The sequence below is a fragment of the Vulpes vulpes genome, chromosome 10 (genome assembly GCF_048418805.1).
Source record: "Vulpes vulpes isolate BD-2025 chromosome 10, VulVul3, whole genome shotgun sequence".
NCBI classification, from domain to species: domain Eukaryota; kingdom Metazoa; phylum Chordata; class Mammalia; order Carnivora; family Canidae; genus Vulpes; species Vulpes vulpes.
The window spans coordinates 52,439,892-52,456,869 of record NC_132789.1 but is presented as its reverse complement, the minus strand read 5'-3'; the positions used below and the strand labels follow the sequence as shown (position 1 = coordinate 52,456,869).

General features: G+C 39.6%; 1 protein-coding gene across 7 annotated transcripts in view; it reads left to right on the top strand.

The window, feature by feature from the left end:
* MAST2 (microtubule associated serine/threonine kinase 2) overlaps positions 1-16,978 on the top strand; it is a 213,387-nt gene that overhangs the window by 11,841 nt on the left and 184,568 nt on the right. The window lies entirely within an intron of this gene.

The window sequence follows — 16,978 nt, the reverse complement described above, 5'->3', positions numbered from 1 at the left end:
TTGAAGAATTGTCTTTATCTTTTGCTTTCATTTCCTATCTCATTCTTTATTGAACCCACTCCAGTCAGCTTTTGTCTCCATCATTCTGCTGAAACATTTATGTCAAGGTTATCATGGCTAAATACAACGGCCAATTTGCAGTCTTCATCTTACTCAACCTGTTGCATTTGACATGGCTGATCACTCTGTCATTTGGCTTCTGGGACCTTACTCTCTTGGTTTTCTTCCTATTTCATTGGTGCTTCAGAAGGTTCAGACTGCTCTTATAGTCTATTCTCCTTTATGATATGACCTCATCAGATTGTACTGCTTAAAATTCCATCTGTGTGCTGAGTCCCACATTTATTTACCTAATCATGACCTTTCTTGTGAGTTCTAGACTTTATTTTTTTTTATTTTTTTTTATTTATGATAGTCACAGAGAGAGAGAGGCAGAGACATAGGCAGAGGGAGAAGCAGGCTCCATGCACCGGGAGCCCGACGTGGGATTCGATCCCGGGTCTCCAGGATCGCTCCCTGGGCCAAAGGCAGGCGCCAAACCGCTGCGCCACCCAGGGATCCCTGAAACTGAATTCTTGATTTTTTTCTTCCCATTCTGCTTTCCAGTCTTTTCCATTTCAACGAATGGTACCACCATGCACTCCTTTACTCAAATCAGAACTTGGAAATTGTCTTTGATTCTTAACTTCATATTCCACGTTCAACCCATAAGATCTGTTTGGTGCTACCTTCAAATTGCATGAGACTTTTCCCCACTACTAGCTCTGTCTCTATCCTCATCTTACTCTCTATTATCATTCATATGGATTACTGTAAAAGTCTCCTAACTGGTGTTCCTGATTATATTTTTACTTCTCCCCACCCAGTGATATTTTGTACATAGCTTGATGTCATCAGGTAAAAAGTTAAATCAGAATTTGTCACCCCAATTCAAAACCCTGTGGTGGCTTTCCATCACAGTGGAGAGCTTGCTTTATCCTATAAGATTCTACATGATCTGCCTCTTGGCCTTCTCTAATCTCTTTCCACTCTTCCTCTTGTTCACTGAACTAGTAGTCATACTGGCTGTCCTGGTGGTCTCTGAATATAGTAAGCTTGTTCCTGACTGTGGATGTTTTAAAAATTGTTTGAAGAATTCCATACTTCTTAGTTTTTCTTACTTGAGGTGTTCTTTTTCCAGATGTATCTACAGATTGGCTCTAGTTCATTCAGGTTTCTGTTCATGTATCAGCTTTTCAAAGAGCCCTTTCTTGACTAGCCTTTTAGATTTTATTTATTTACTTGACAGAGAGAGAAAGAACACAAGTTAGGGGAGAGGCATAGGGAGAAGCAGGCTCCCCACAGAGTAGGGAGCCCATAATCTGACCCAAAGGCAGATGCTTAACCAGCTGAGCTACCTAGGTGGCCATCGACTAGCCTTTTTATTTATTTTATTTATTATTATTATTTTTTAATAAATTAATTTTTTATTGGTGTTCAATTTACCAACATACAGAATAACACCCAGTGCTCATCCCGTCAAGTGTCCCCCTCAGTGCTCGTCACCCACTCACCCCCACCCCCCGCCCTCCTCCCCTTCCACCACCCCTAGTTCGTTTCCCAGAGTTAGGAGTCTTTATGTTCTGTCTCCCTTCCTGATATTTCCCACACATTTCTTCTCCCTTCCCTTATATTCCCTTTCACTATTATTTATATTCCCCAAATGAATGAGAACATACACTGTTTGTCCTTCTCTGATTGACTTTTACTTCACTCAGCATAATACCCTCCAGTTCTAACCAAGTTGAAGCAAATGGTGGGTATTTGTCATTTCTAATGGCTGAGTAATATTCCATTGTATACGTAAACCACATCTTCTTTATCCATTCATCTTTCGATGGACACTCGACTAGCCTTTTTAAAGTAATGATCTCAGGGTCCTGGGATTGAGCCCTGTGGCTGGCTCCTGCTCAGCAGGGAGTCTACTTCTCCCTCTCCCTCTGCTGCTCCCTCTGCTTGTGCTCTCTTGCACGCTTGCGCACACTCTCTCAAATAAATAAAATCTTAAAAAATTAAAAAAAAATTTATTAGAGAGAAAGAGAGAGAGAGAGAGAGGCAGGCAGGCAGGCAGGCAGAGGGAGAAGCAGGCTCCATGCAGGGAGCTAAGCCACCGGGGCTGCCCTAAATAATAAAATCTTGAAAAAAAAAAAGTCATTCATTAACAGTTATTCCCTTTCCTTCTTTTTATTCATGTCTTTTATTCACCTGGTATTGTCACATATTTGTTGTTTATTGTCATTCTTCCACATGGTTCCTCAGGGCAGGAATTTGGGTCTGTTTTTTTCCCTGCTGTATCTCCAGCTTCTGGAATTGTATATAGAAGGTCCTCAATAAATATTTCTGAGTGAATTTGTAATGATTAAGATTGAGTCATTTTCTGACTTCAAATCCCAACTCTGTTACCTGAGACAAGTTACTTAAATTCTCCACACCTTAATTATCCCATATACGTAGCAGATGTTATTACCTATTTCATAGGGTCATTGTGAGGATTTAATAAATTAATCCACATAAAACACTTCTTAAAAGCCTAATACCAAGAAGCTATCGTGTTTTTAAGGCACATGCACAGAATGTCTGAGTATAGAATTCATATTTTTTAGTGTTCTCTGGTTTTATTTTTATTTAACTATCTATCTATTTATTTATTTATTTATTTATTTATTTATTTATTTATTTATTTATGATAGACACAGAGAGAGAGAGAGGCAGAGACACAGGAGGAGGGAGAAGCAGGCTCCATGCACCGGGAGCCTGATGTGGGATTCGATCCCGGGTCTCCAGGATCGCGCCCTGGGCCAAAGGCAGGCGCCAAACCGCTGCGCCACCCAGGGATCCCATGTATGTCTTTGTTATAGAAATGTTGATTCAAGTTCTTTGCCTATTTTTAAATTCAGTTATTTGTTGTTGAGATGTAGGAGTTTCATTAATTTTTTTTTAGTTTCATTAATTTTTAAGAGCTATCTAACATTCCTTTGAATAAATAAATGATAGTTTATCCATTCTCATAATAATGGACCCTTAGGTTATTTTCATTTTCCCTATTACAGTGCTTTAGTAAATATCCTTGTACTTATCTCCTTGTGTATATGTGCAAGAGTTTCTCTTACTGGATGTTATTGCACAATTGCTTTCTACAGTGATTATACCAACTTGTACTTTGGCCAGTGATGTTTCTCTCTGTCTTTGCCAACTTTTGGTGTTATAAGGTTATTACTTTTTGTAATCTGTTAGGTTTAGATGGTATGTCAGTGTTTTAAACATATATTCCTAATTGCTATTGAGTTATATTTATTATTTGAATGTTCCTTATATTTATTATTTGGATTTTTTTGTCTTGTGACTTTCTTACCCATATACTTTCTTGTTTTTCTTATACACTGTTTTTAAAAATTTTTTTCTTATCGTTATGAGTTTTTTATTAATGTCATTTAAATATATGGAGAAAAAGCATGCTTTGGACTAGGTTTGAATTCTCTCAGGAGCTTAGTAAGTTTGAATATGAAATAAGGATAAGAATGTCTATTTTGGGGATCCCTGGGTGGCACAGCGGTTTGGCGCCTGCCTTTGGCCCAGGGCGCGATCCTGGAGACCCGGGATCGAATCCCACATCGGGCTCCCGGTGCATGGAGCCTGCTTCTCCCTCTGCCTATGTCTCTGCCTCTCTCTCTCTCTCTCTGTGACTATCATAAATAAAAAAAAAAAATTAAAAAAAAATGTCTATTTTGCAATTTTGTTTTTGTTGTTAAATCAAGATTTAGAATTTCTCATTTGTTTTGGATTGGTTTCTGTTTTTTTATTGTGCTTGTTTTTTTTGTCACTGTTCTAGCTTTATGTGTAGCAGAATATTTCTTTTTGTAGCGGGCCACTTGTTTTATGATTTTATTTTCTTCTTTTTTTTCTTTTTAGCTTTTTTATTGTAATATAAAGGAAATACAGAAAAATACTCCAAATGTATAACCACTACCCAAGTCAAGAAAAACAATTTTGGGCAGTTCGGGTGGCTCAGCGGTTTAGCGCTCAGGGCCTGATCCTGGCGACCAGGTTCAAGTCCCACGTCAGGCTCCCTGCATGGAGCCTGCTTCTCCCTCTACCTGTGTGTCTGCCTCTCTCTGTCTCTTATGAATAAATAAATAAAATCTTTAATTAAAAAAAAATTTTGCCAGCCATTCTAGAAATTCCTGCCCCTGTATGCCATCTCAACCACAGCCCCCACCTTCCCTCTAAAAAATCACTGTCCTGACTTAAAAAGTAATAATTTCCTTGTAAGTTTGCATCTAAAACATTACAATTTAGTCTTGCCTGTTTTAAAAAACTAGGTATGGAAAATCTTTTTTAATCTGTAGGTTTCCCTTCCATCTCTTCCTTTTTCCTTAAAATTTTTGTTTTGAAAAACCACAGGGCATTTACCCTATAGAGTTTCCCACAGTCTAGCTTTCATACTTACAGTGCATTTCAAAACGTTTCGGTGTCCTTTGTATTTCTTGCAAATTATAGCTAGATACCGAGGCTTCATTAGCCTTAAATTCAATTCCTTTGGCAAGGTTATAGATGATTGTGTGGTCTTTCAACAGGAGGCATGTAATTAATATCTGCTGCTTGCTCTTTGATTTTAGTAGTTCTTGATACTCACTGCCAGTATTCAGTAATTGAAAGTTGCAAAACGGTGATATAATTCTGTCATTTTGTTTTCAATCACTAGCTGGAATAATATTTTAAGAAGATGCTTCTCTTCATCTAGTGTTTAGTTCCCAGTAGTATAGTTGCATGTAAGAAAGGCTTGATTCTTTCCTTTTGAATGTATCTGGCTTTAAGATAATGGATTGGTTCCCTGTCATCTTCAGAAAGTGACTAGTTAATTATTTTCTTATTATCACTGTGATTATGCACTTAAAGGTATTTGGGTTTCAAACTATATATAATGTGCTCTTGTACTAATTTAAGCTCACATTGTCCTGTTGTCTAAAGAGTGTCTTCAAAATTGTTCCTTAGTCTTTCAGACCTGATCCTGATAGTTTTTTTTTTTTTTTTTTAAGATTTACTTATTGATTTGAGGGAGAGAAAGAGCGAGCACGTATGAGCAGTGAGGAGGGGCAGAGGGATAGGGAGAGAACCTGACTCCCCTCTGAGCATGGAGCCAGACACAGGGCACGGCTCAATCTCAGGACCCTGAGATCATAACCTGAGCTCAAAGAGTTGGTTACTTAATCGACTGAGCCGCCCAGGCACCCCTTACCCTAGTAGTTTAGATAGTTGCAATCTATGTGTCAGGCTCATTTTCCATCTTAGACTTGGAATTAGCTGTTTTTCTAAGAACTGATCTCTTTCTCTTTTTCTCTTTCTCTTTCTCTTTCTCTTTCTTTTTCTTTTTCTTTTTCTTAGCTCAACACAGGGCTTGGATTTACCTGAGATCAAGACCTGAGCTGAGATCAAGAGTCAGTCGCTTGGGGATCCCTGGGTGGCTCAGCGATTTAGCACCTTCCTTCAGCCTAGGGTGTGATTCTGGAGTCCTGAGATCAAGTCCCATGTTGGGCTCCTGCATGGAGCCTGCTTCTCCCTCTGCCTGTGTCTCTGCCTCTCTCTCTCTCTCCCTCTGTCTCGCATGAGTAAATAAAAATCTTAAAAAAAGTCAGCCGCTTAACTGAGCCACCCAAGTGCCCACAGAGATATTTTAAAAAATATAATCTCTTGTATATGTATTAGTATTTGTTCTCTTCCATACCAAGAATCCTGTTCCCAAAGACTCAGGGAGTGAAAGAATGGAATATTGGGGAATGTCATCAAAAAGATATGCCTGCCAATTGACCTATGAGCTGGGCCTGGGATCTGGGAGGCTCCTTGCCCATGTGGGTTCTACTTGCCTTCCTGCTCCCAGAGGCTGCTTCAAGGACATAGCCTTGAGTTAGTGATGTAGTGTTGAAAACACCTGCATGGTATATGTGACTGCACCTAGTTAAGGCTTCTATAAACCAAGATCTGAAGGGTACATGTGGGGATCCATTTTTCTTGCTGTTCCCCAAGACAAGTCTCCTATGTAAGTTCACTTTGCTTGTTAATATTGCCAATTACCAACTTGGAGTTGTCTGTCTCTTTCTTCTGCTTCTCCCTGCCCTCTGAGTATAGGGACCAGTTTCAGATTACTCCCTGTGAGAGGGTTTCAAACTAACCATTAGAATATCCAGGGATGGGCAGCCCAGATGGCTCAGCAGTTTAGTTGCTGCCTTCAGCCCAGGGCCTGATCCTGAAGACCCGGGATCGAGTCCCATGACAGGCTCCCTGCATGGAGCCTGCTTCTCCCTCTGCTTGTGTCTCTGCTTCTCTCTCTCTGTGTCTCTCATGAATGAATAAATCAATCTTAAAAAAAAATCCAGGGATTATTCATTTGCTTTGTAATATGTTAAATATGTAAGTCTCTAATGGCATTACTAATATACTATCACCAGTAATGGTCAATAAGAACTGTTAAATTTTTTTGTATAAGCTATCTCTACCTTGCTGCTTCCATTTTGTGGTTGACCTATATATATCCTTTCACTTTTTAAAATTTGTTTTATTTCTATTTTTTAAAAGATTTTATTTATTTATTCATGAGAGAGAGAGACACACACACACACAGAGGCAGAGACACAGGCCGAGGGAGAAGCAGGCTCCATGCAGGGAGCCCGATGTGGGACTCTATCCTGGGACTCCAGGATCACGCCCTGGGCGGAAGGCAGGCGCTAAACCGCTGAGCCACCCAGGGATCCTTTTAAATTATATATATCTTTTTAAATTATATAGCCAGTATGTACTGTACTATCCCTTTTAATGTACATTCTACAAATGACTGCATATTTATTGCTAATCACCATGTTGATATCACTCTAGTTATTTTGATTGTATGAATCTTCTCTAGTAGAATCCTTAGGAAGGGCCTATTGGATAATATTCTGAGTTATTTTATGTTAATAACAGTTTGCAGGATGCCTGGGTGGCTCAGCGGTTGAGAGTCTGCCTTCGGCTCAGGGCGTGATCCCAGGGTTTGGGGATTGAGTCCTGCATCGGGCTCTCTGCAAGGAGCCTGCTTCTCCTTCTGTCTATGTCTCTGCCTCTCTCTCTCTGTGTCTCATGAATAAATAAAATCTTAAAAAAAAAAAGAGTTTGCCCGTGCCCTTTACCTTGAAGATTAGTTATCCTGGATATGAACTTGGCTCACATTGTCTTTCCTTGAGTATCTTATATATGCGATGCTATTTTTCTTTCATGCATTGCTTTTCTGATTTTCTTTCACTTATACAATTTGAGCATATTTAAGATAGCGATTTAAAGTTTACTACTAGATATAATGCTGGGCTTCCTCAGGCATGGTTTCTGTTAATTTATTTTGATTCTTTGAATGGGCCGTACTTACTCATTTCTTTGTAGGTCTTGTGATTTTTTTTGTTGTTGTTGAAAAATGGACATTTGAATTTTGGTAACTCTGGAAATCACCTTCTCCCCTTTCTCTAGAGTTTGTTGCTTTTTGATTGTTGAAGGCTGTAATTGTTCATTGTTCATTTTGATTGTTGAAGGCTGTTGAGTTTTCCAAACTTTTATTTTGCAGTAATTATATTCCTTGCACTGTGTGATACTGAAGTCTCTGTTCCTTACCTTGTGTTTTGATGGAGATTTCTTTGATCACCAGGAGCTAAACAAACAAACAAACAAACTTCCTAGAGGGTCTTTGCAGATGGACTTTGTGTCTCGCCAGACTAGAGATCAGCTGAGATGAAAGCTTAAAGTCTTTTTAAGTCTTTCTTGAGTGTGCATTTTGCCTTAGGCTTTCTATTATTTTTTTTTAAGTTTATTTATTTAATCTCTACACCCAGCATGGGGCTCAAACTCGTGACCTTGAGATCAAAAGGCATTCTTTACAACTGAGCCAGCCAGGTGTCCCTGCCTTGGGTTTTCTAAATTATCAAAAATAATAATAATATGATATATAATAAATATTAAAAATATACAGGTATTTTTAATTGTCCTAATTTCCCAAAGAAACTTTCTCCATTTCCTCCCAGCCTTCTGTTTTCCCACCATGAGCAGATTCTGAGTTAGATGACATAAAGGTATGTCTTGTGTCAGCCCTTCAGGTAGCCCCAGATAAGTTAGAACAGTTATAAACAATAATTGCAAATAAGGTCTGTTGTGCTCCTGGAACCAGAGACCAGTTTCCTACCCTGGGAACACCAGCTGACATCTGCAGACCATATCAAGAAATGAGTGGGTGGGCAAGGGCAAGTAAAAATGCCACAAAGCTTTCCTAGTATTATTTTAAAAAAAGATTTATTGATTTATTTTATGAAGAGAGAGAGCACGTGCAATTGCTCATACACAAGCAGGGTGGAGGGGCAGAGGGAGACAGAAGGGAGAGAGAATCTACAGCTGACTCCCTGCTGAGCATGGAACCCAAAGTGGGGCTGGATCCGAGGACTCTGAGATCATGGCCTGAGCTGAAACCAAGAACCCAACACCCAACCAAAAGAGCCGACCAAGCACCCCACTTTCCTACTATTTTTAAGTTGACTTCTTGATTCAGTATTTTCTTGGGCTGTAAACCTTTGACTTATCATCCAGAATTGTGACAAAAGTGGTTCTAACACTTTGGTTTTCGATTGTTTCTATGGGGGGGGGGGGGGATATTGGCTTACAGCTGTGGGTTTTTGTTTTTATTTTTTATTATTTATTTATTTATCTATTTATCTATTTATTGACTGCTGACAATACCTCTCATTTGATTTTCTTTTTACCTCTCATTTGAGTTTAATTTTTGTTTCCCTATTGATAAATGATGTTGAGGATGGTTTCATATGTTCATTTGCAATAGTTGCCTCTTGTTGAACTGTCTATTCAGTCTTTTGCTCATGTTTTCTATTGGCTTATGTGTTTTCTTATTATTCAATTGTGAAAGATCTTTCTATATACTGAATGCCCATCCTTTCTTGCATGTGTTTTGCAAATATTTTTTACTTGTGTTTGATTTGTTTTCATTTCTTAACAGTATCTTTTCATGAGTAGTAGTTTTTAAATTTGATGAAGTATAATTTATAAATTTGTTCTCTTTAAACTTGTATTTTGTATCTTCTCTAAGAACTCTAAAAGTAAAAATTTTCTGGTCTTTTTTTTTTTTAAAGATTTTATTTATTTATTTGACAGAGTGAGCACAAGTAGGGGGAAAAGCAGAGGGAGAGGGAGAAGCAGGTTCTGCGGAGCAGGGAGGGAGCCTGACGCTGGACTTGATCCCAGGACTTTTGGGATCATGACCTGAGCCAAAGGCAGATGCTCAAGGTGCTCCTACTCTTTTCTTTTGAAGTTTTATACTTCTAGGTTTTATAGTTTGTTTTCTTTTTTAAAGATTTTATTTATTTATTCACGAGAGACACATAGAGAGAGGCAGGCTCCATGAAGGGAGTGCTATGTGGGACTCGATCCTGGATCTCCAGGATCATGCCCTGGGTCGAAGGCAGCACTAAATTGCTGAGCCACCTGGGCTGCCCAGGTTTTATAGTTTGATTCATGATCCATTTAGAGTTAATTTTTGTCTGTGTTTGATATGGTAGAGGTATGGGTCAAAGTTCATGTTTATACATATATATGTTTATATATGTGTATATGTGTATATATATATATACACACACATAGATAATCAAGCAAGGTTTTTTGATAGGCACTAAGGATGGGCTTTGATTAATGTGGCACCTGGATTTGACTCTTGGTAGGGTAGATTGGGAAGAATCTGCTACAGGATATAGAATTCTCTTCACCTACTAGATAAGACAACTTGGGGATAAGACGACTCCTAATGAGAGTTATTAATGGAGGTTTTTAGTTTGGTACACGTTTTTAGTGTGTAGACTCCAAGATCCTGGGATCACAACCTGAACTGAAGGCAGACGCTCAACCACTGAGCCACCCAGGTGCCCCAGGGAGATGGTTCTGAGCCAGGACAGAGAATCTCTGTGAGGACTCCCAGGGAAATAGGCAAAATAGCCACAATCAGTGCTCTGAATTAAAAGAGAAAGCTATGAGCTCTTACAGTTGGAAGTAAAATGTAGAGACTGTATAGTCAGGCAATTTTCAGCCCCCCTCCCCCCCCTTGGATGGTTGAACTTTACTTTGGCATGTGTTAGATGTTATTATAATATTGTTACAAAAGATATATACAAGTTATATGTAGTTTCTTTTATTTTTTAAAGACTATTTATTTATAATAAAATTATATGAGAGACACAGAGAGAGGCAGAGACACAGGCAGAGGGGAGCCTGATGCAGGACTCGATCCCAGGACCCCAGGGTCACACCCTGAGCTGAAGGCAGATGCTCAACCGCTGAGCCACCTGGGCACCCTTTTTTTTTTTCCTCTTAAGATTTAATTAATTTATTTGAGAATGTGAGTGAGCACCAGCAGTGGGGGGAATGAGGGAGAGGGAGAGGCCGACTCCCTGATGTGCGGCTCCATCCCAGGACTCTGGGATCGTGGCCTGCGCTGAAGGCAGACACTTAACCAACTGAGCCGCCCAGGCACCCTTAGGTTATGTGTAATTTATGTCATGCTTGCTATAATTTTGCCTTTTAAAGATTTATTTATTGAGAGAGACTGTGAGAGTGAGAGCATGCATGGTGGGAAGGGACAAAAGGAGAAAAAGTCTTCAGCAGACCCCACACTGAACACAGAACCTGACGTGGGGCTCCATCTTACCACTCTGATGAGATCATGATCTGAGCCGAAACCAAGAGTCGGACACTCAACCAACTGTACCACCCAGTTGCCCCTAATTCTGCCTTTTAAAAATTTTCACTTAAGGGCAGCCCCGTTGGCCCAGAGGTTTAGTGCTGCATTCGGCATTGGGGTGTGATCCTGGAGACCTGGGATTGGCTCCCGGGATCGGGTCCCGTGTTGGGCTTCCTGTGTGGAGCCTGCTTCTCCCTCTGCCTGTGTCTCTGTCTCTCTCTCTCTGTCATGAATAAATAAATAAAATCTTAAAAAAAATTCACTTAAGAATATTGTAGTACAGGGCAGCCCCGGTGGCTTAGCGGTTTAGTGCCACCTTCAGTCCAGGGCCTGATCATGGAGACCCCGGATTGAGTCCCACGTCGGGCTCCCTGCATGGAGCCTGCTTCTCCCTCTGCCTGTGTTTCTGCCTCTCTCTCTCTCTCTCTCTCTCTGTGTCTCTCATGAATACATAAATAAAATCTTTAAAAAAAAAAAAAGAATATTGTAGTACAGATGAATTGACTATTGTAGCATTTACCAAGAACCTGTTTTCATTTAATTAAAGTGGTTGCAAATTTGAGTATTTTATTATCAATTTCAAGTAATTTGTGATACAGTCCTCACAAATGATCAGTGTATTTTGTGTATTGGTGGCATTGAGTTTCTGATCTAGTCTGGTGGTTCTGAGGTTGTGTGCCTCAGAATCACCTGGAGGGCTTGTTAAAACACAGATTGCTGGGCTCCTCTGTCAGAATTTCTGATAGAGTAGATCTGGGGTAAAGCCTGAGATTTTGCTTTTTTGGCAAGTTCACATGCTGACCACATTTTGAGAATCCCTGCTTTAGGTCAACCTTCACCTTACTTTTTCAATATTTCTAGTGGCACAGTCCATTCCTTTTTAAGGTGGCCTATTCACTGTTGCACAGCTTTTCCTTCTAACTAAATCTACGTTTTCTGTTATTTTAATCCACTAGATCTAATTCTGTCCTCAGAAGTAAGAAGTTTCCTATAATGTAGGAGATAGCACCCATATAGTTGAAGAGAGTTACTCATGTCTCCTTTGTTTTCTTTCTTTCACATTAAATGTTTGTAGTTCTCCTCATAGTTATTGGAAAAGTACTATATAGTTATGCTAATATTTACTATTGCCATAGCACTGTTTTTTTTTTTTTTTTTAAAGATTTTATTTATTCATATGAGATACAGAGAGAGAGAGGCAGAGACACTGGCAGAGGGAGAAGCAGGCTTCACGCAGGCAGACCGATGTGGGACTCGATCCCGGGTCTCCAGGATCACACCCCAGGCTGCAGGCGGCGCTAAACCGCTGTGCCAGGGGGGCTGGCCTTTTTTTTTTTTTAAATCTTGATGCTGGTTACATGAGTATGTGTAACTTGTGAAAATTGATTGAGTTATATGCTTGGGTATGTGTACTTTTCTGAAATGAGTAAAATTCTTTTTTTTTAATTTAAATTTTTATTATTTTTTTAATGAGTAAAATTCTTAAATAAAGTTAAAAAGACATACTATTTTATTTTATTTTATTTATGTTTTAAATTTTTATTTATTTATGATAGTCACAGAGAGATAGAGAGAGAGGCAGAGACACAGGCAGAGGGAGAAGCAGGCTCCATGCACCGGGAGCCCGACGTGGGATTCGATCCTGGGTCTCCAGGATCGCGCCCTGGGCCAAAGGCAGGCGCCAAACCGCTGCGCCACCCAGGGATCCCCAAAGACATACTATTTTAAAAGTTAAATTTCATATCCAATTTAATTAATATTTTCTTCCCTTTTCAAGGTTTTGACAGATGAGACTTGGAATAAGAAGAAGCATGATTTGTTTTTATTTTTCTTTTCTGTTTTCTGGCTTTTTTTCTTTGGTATGTTATGATAAGGAGTAAGGTGATTGAAAAGGATAGGACTTTCTCTTTTTTTTTTTTTTTTTTTTTTTTTTAGGACTTTCTCTTAATTGGTACTGATCTAGTCTTGTATTGGTGGTTGTTCCTTTTCTGGCTAAGAACTAATTGCTTATCTATACACTGTAGCAGGCATTCTAGCCCTGGCTCTCTGATGTAGCTCATTTGTAAATTTTTTTGAGGTTGAGAACTTTCCCTCTCCATATTGTCTTCATATGGAATATTATTTCGCTTGATATCTTCCAAGGCTTCCTTATGTTCTTCCACCCAAAGCTGCTTGCTGAAGGTGTTGCCTATGTGAGTGGCCAGCCCTTTTTGGTGGGTCATCAATATTAGGGCCCAAATCTGATGGTTTGTCCTTGATGCATAGGTACTATTTCATTCCTGATGCACCAAATGATGGGAATCTAGACTGCTGTCTTGCTGCCTTCTTTTTTTTTTAAATATAAATTTATTTTTTATTGGTGTTCAATTTGCCAACATATAGAATAATACCCAGTGCTCATCCCATCAATTGCCCCCCTCAGTGCCCTTCACCCAGTCACCCTCCCCCGCCCACCTTCCCTTCCACCACCCCTAGTTCGTTTCCCAGAGTTAGGAGTCTCTCATGTTCTGTCTCCCTTTCTGATATTTCTCACTCATTTTTTCTCCTTTCACCTTTATTCCCTTTCACTATTTTTTATATTCCCCAAATATATGAGACCATATAATGTTTGTCCTTCTCCGATTGACTTATTTCACTCAGCATAATACCCTCCAGTTCCATCCATGTCGAAGCAAATGGTGGGTATTTGTCGTTTCTCATGGCTGAGGAATATTCCATTGTATACGTAAACCACATCTTCTTTATCCATTCATCTTTCGATGGACACTGAGGCTCTTTCCACAGTTTGGCTATTGTGGACATTGTTGCTATAAACATCGGGGTGCAGGTGTCCCAGCGTTTCATTGCATCTGTATCTTTGGGGTAAATCCCCAGCAGTGCAATTGCTGGGTCGTAGGGCAGGTCTATTTTTAACTCTGAGGAACCTCCACACAGTTTTCCAGAGAGGCTGCACCAGTTCACATTCCCATCAACAGTGTAGGAGGGTTCCCCCTTTCTCCACATCCTCTCCGACATTTGTGGTTTCCTGCCTTGTTAATTTTCCCCATTCTCACTGGTGTGAGGTGGTATCTCATTGTGTTTTTGATTTGTATTTCCCTGATGGCAGTATCTCATTGTGGTTTTGATTTGTATTTCCCTGATGGCAAGTGATGCGGAGTATTTTCTCCTGTGCTTGTTGGCCATGTCTATGTCTTCCTCTGTGAGATTTCTCTTCATGTCTTTTGCCCATTTCATGATTGGATTGTTTTCTTTGTTGTTGAGTTTAATAAGTTCTTTATAGATCTTGGATACTAGCCCTTTATCTGATACGTCATTTGCAAATATCTTCTCCCATTCTGTAGGTTGTCTTTTAGTTTTGTTGACTGTATCTTTTGCTGTGCAGAAGCTTCTTATCTTGATGAAGTCCCAATAGTTCATTTTTGCTTTGGTTTCTCTTGCCTTCGTGGATGTATCTTGCAAGAAGTTACTGTGGCCGAGTTCCAAAAGGGTGTTGCCTGTGTTCTCCTCTAGGATTTTGATGGAATCTTGTGTCACATTTAGATCTTTCATCCATTTTGAGTTTAACTTTGTGTACGGTGCAAGAGAGTGGTCTAGTTTCATTCTTCTGCATGTGGATGTCCAATTTTCCCAGCACCATTTATTGAAGAGACTGTCTTTCTTCTAGCAGATAGTCTTTCCTTCTTTTTCGAATATTAGTTGACCATAGAGTTGAGGGCCCATTTCTGGATTCTCTATTCTGTTCCATTGATCTATGTGTCTGTTTTTGTCCCAGTACCACACTGTCTTGATGACCACAGCTTTGTAGTACAACCTGAAATGTGGCATTGTGATGCCCCCAGCTATGGTTTCCTTTTTTTTTTTTTTTAAATTTTTTGTTAACTTTTATTTATTTATGATAGTCACAGAGAGAGAGAGAGAGAGGCAGAGACATAGGCAGAGGGAGAAGCAGGCTCCATGCACTGGGAGCCCGACGTGGGATTCGATCCCGGGTCTCCAGGATCGCGCCCTGGGCCAAAGGCAGGCGCTAAACCACTGCGCCACCCAGGGATCCCTACTTTTTAAATTTTCCCCTGGCTGTTCGGGGTCTTTTCTGATTCCACACAAATCTTAAAATAATTTGTTCCAACTCTCTGAAGAAAGCCCATGGTATTTTCATAGGGATTGCATTAAACGTGTATATTGCCCTGGGTAACATTGACATTTTCACAATATTAATTCTTCCAATCCATGAGCATGGAATATTTTTCCATCTCTTTGTGTCTTCCACAGTTTCTTTCAGAAGTGTTCTGTAGTTTTTAGGGTATAGATCCTTTACCTCTTTGGTTAGGTTTAATCCTAGGTATCTTATGCTTTTGGGTGCAATTGTAAATGGGATTGACTCCTTAATTTCTCTTTCTTCAGTCTCATTGTTAGTGTATAGAAATGCCACTGACTTCTGGGCATTGATTTTGTATCCTGCCACACTGCCAAATTGCTGTATCAGTTCTAGCAATCTTGGGGTGGAGTCTTTTGGGTTTTCTTTGTAGAGTATCATGTCATCGGCGAAGAGGGAGAGTTTGACTTCTTCTTTGCCAATTTGAATGTCTTTTATTTCTTTTTGTTGTCTGATTGCTGAGGCTAGGACTTCCAGTACTATGTTGAATAGCAGTGGTGAGAGTGGACATCCCTGTCTTGTTCCTGATCTTAGGGGAAAGGCTCCCAGTGCTTCCCCATTGAGAATGATATTTGCTGTGGGCTTTTCATAGATGGCTGCCTTCTTTTTGTATTAGCTATAGCTTCCAGTTCTCCTTCCTCCCTCCTCACTTCTGTTATAGTTATCTTAACACATCATTTGTTTTAATGTTACAATGCCTAAATATCTCCCTTTATCATTTTATCCATTTACTACTAATTAAAAAAAATACTGTTTCCTTGTCTCTTGTGTGATTTTTCTTTAACTTTTTTTCTATTGGCAATTATTTATTTTTTAAAAAATATTTATTTATTTATTTAGTCATTCATTCATTCATTCATTCATTCATGATAGATGTAAGAAAGAGAGAGGCAGCGACACAGGAGGAGGGAGAAGCAGGCTCCACGCCAGCAGCCTGACATGGGACTCCATCCCGGGACTCCAGGATCGTGCCCTGGGCCAAAGGCAGGACCCAGGGATCCCTGTTTGGGCATTTATAAATTATATTCTGGATAGCCACCACCAGCCAATATTAGTACTTTCCCATGTTTGTGAACCTACCAATCTCAGTGTGTGACCTTGGGGAGGTTAAAAAATTAAAAAAAAAAAATCTTACAGAGGTTGGCATTTTCCCATTTTTTTCCCCTTGTGGGGGTTCCCCCCACCATGGCTTTTACAAGTTACTTGAGTCTTGTTCTTCAAATGACAGGTAGCATAGATTTTAGTTATTTCTTCTGTTTTTTGTTTTGTCTTTTTTTTTTTAAGATTTTATTTATTCATGAGAGACCCAGAGAGAGAGAGAGAGAGAGAGAGAGAGAGAGAGTCAGAGACACAGGCAGAGGGAGAAGAAGCAGGCCCTATGCAAGAAGCCCGACATGGGACTCGATCCTGGGTTTCCAGGATCACACCCTGGGCTAAAGGTGGCACTAAACCGCTAAGCCACCAGGGCTGCCCTCATTTTGTCTTTGAGCTGTCCATATTACTTTGATGTGCTACTTCTCTGTTTTAGCTTTCTTCATTGAAATATGAAAGAAATGTCTCATTTTCCTTAATTTTTTTTCCAAAATAGTTTTTTTTTTTAATGCTTCCGATTAGGTGAGTCTTGATGATATATTGGACACTGCTTACTGAGTAAAGAGGAGCAGGCATTGGGATGGAGTGGGATGAACTGGATTAAAATAAAGGCAAAGAGAGGCCTTGCTGGTGTTTCATATTGTCTGTGTTTTCTCCATAGTACTTCTGTGCTTTTTCATTGAAATGTATTTAGCTCCTATTGTAGACCTATAAAGAAAACTCTACATTTTATTTTAGCATTAGAAGCATTTCTAACTTTGTATAGCAGGTAAAGGGAGGTCTATTTATTTTTAAAAACCAAAATATGTTTTTCTTTACTGCTTATAGGAAGAGTGAATAGAAGGAGAAAAGTAAATTAACATCACTAGACACGTACTCACTATGGAGAAAGATGTCTTTTACTTTTTTTTTTTTTGAGAGTGGGAAAGAGAGAGGGAGAGGTTGGG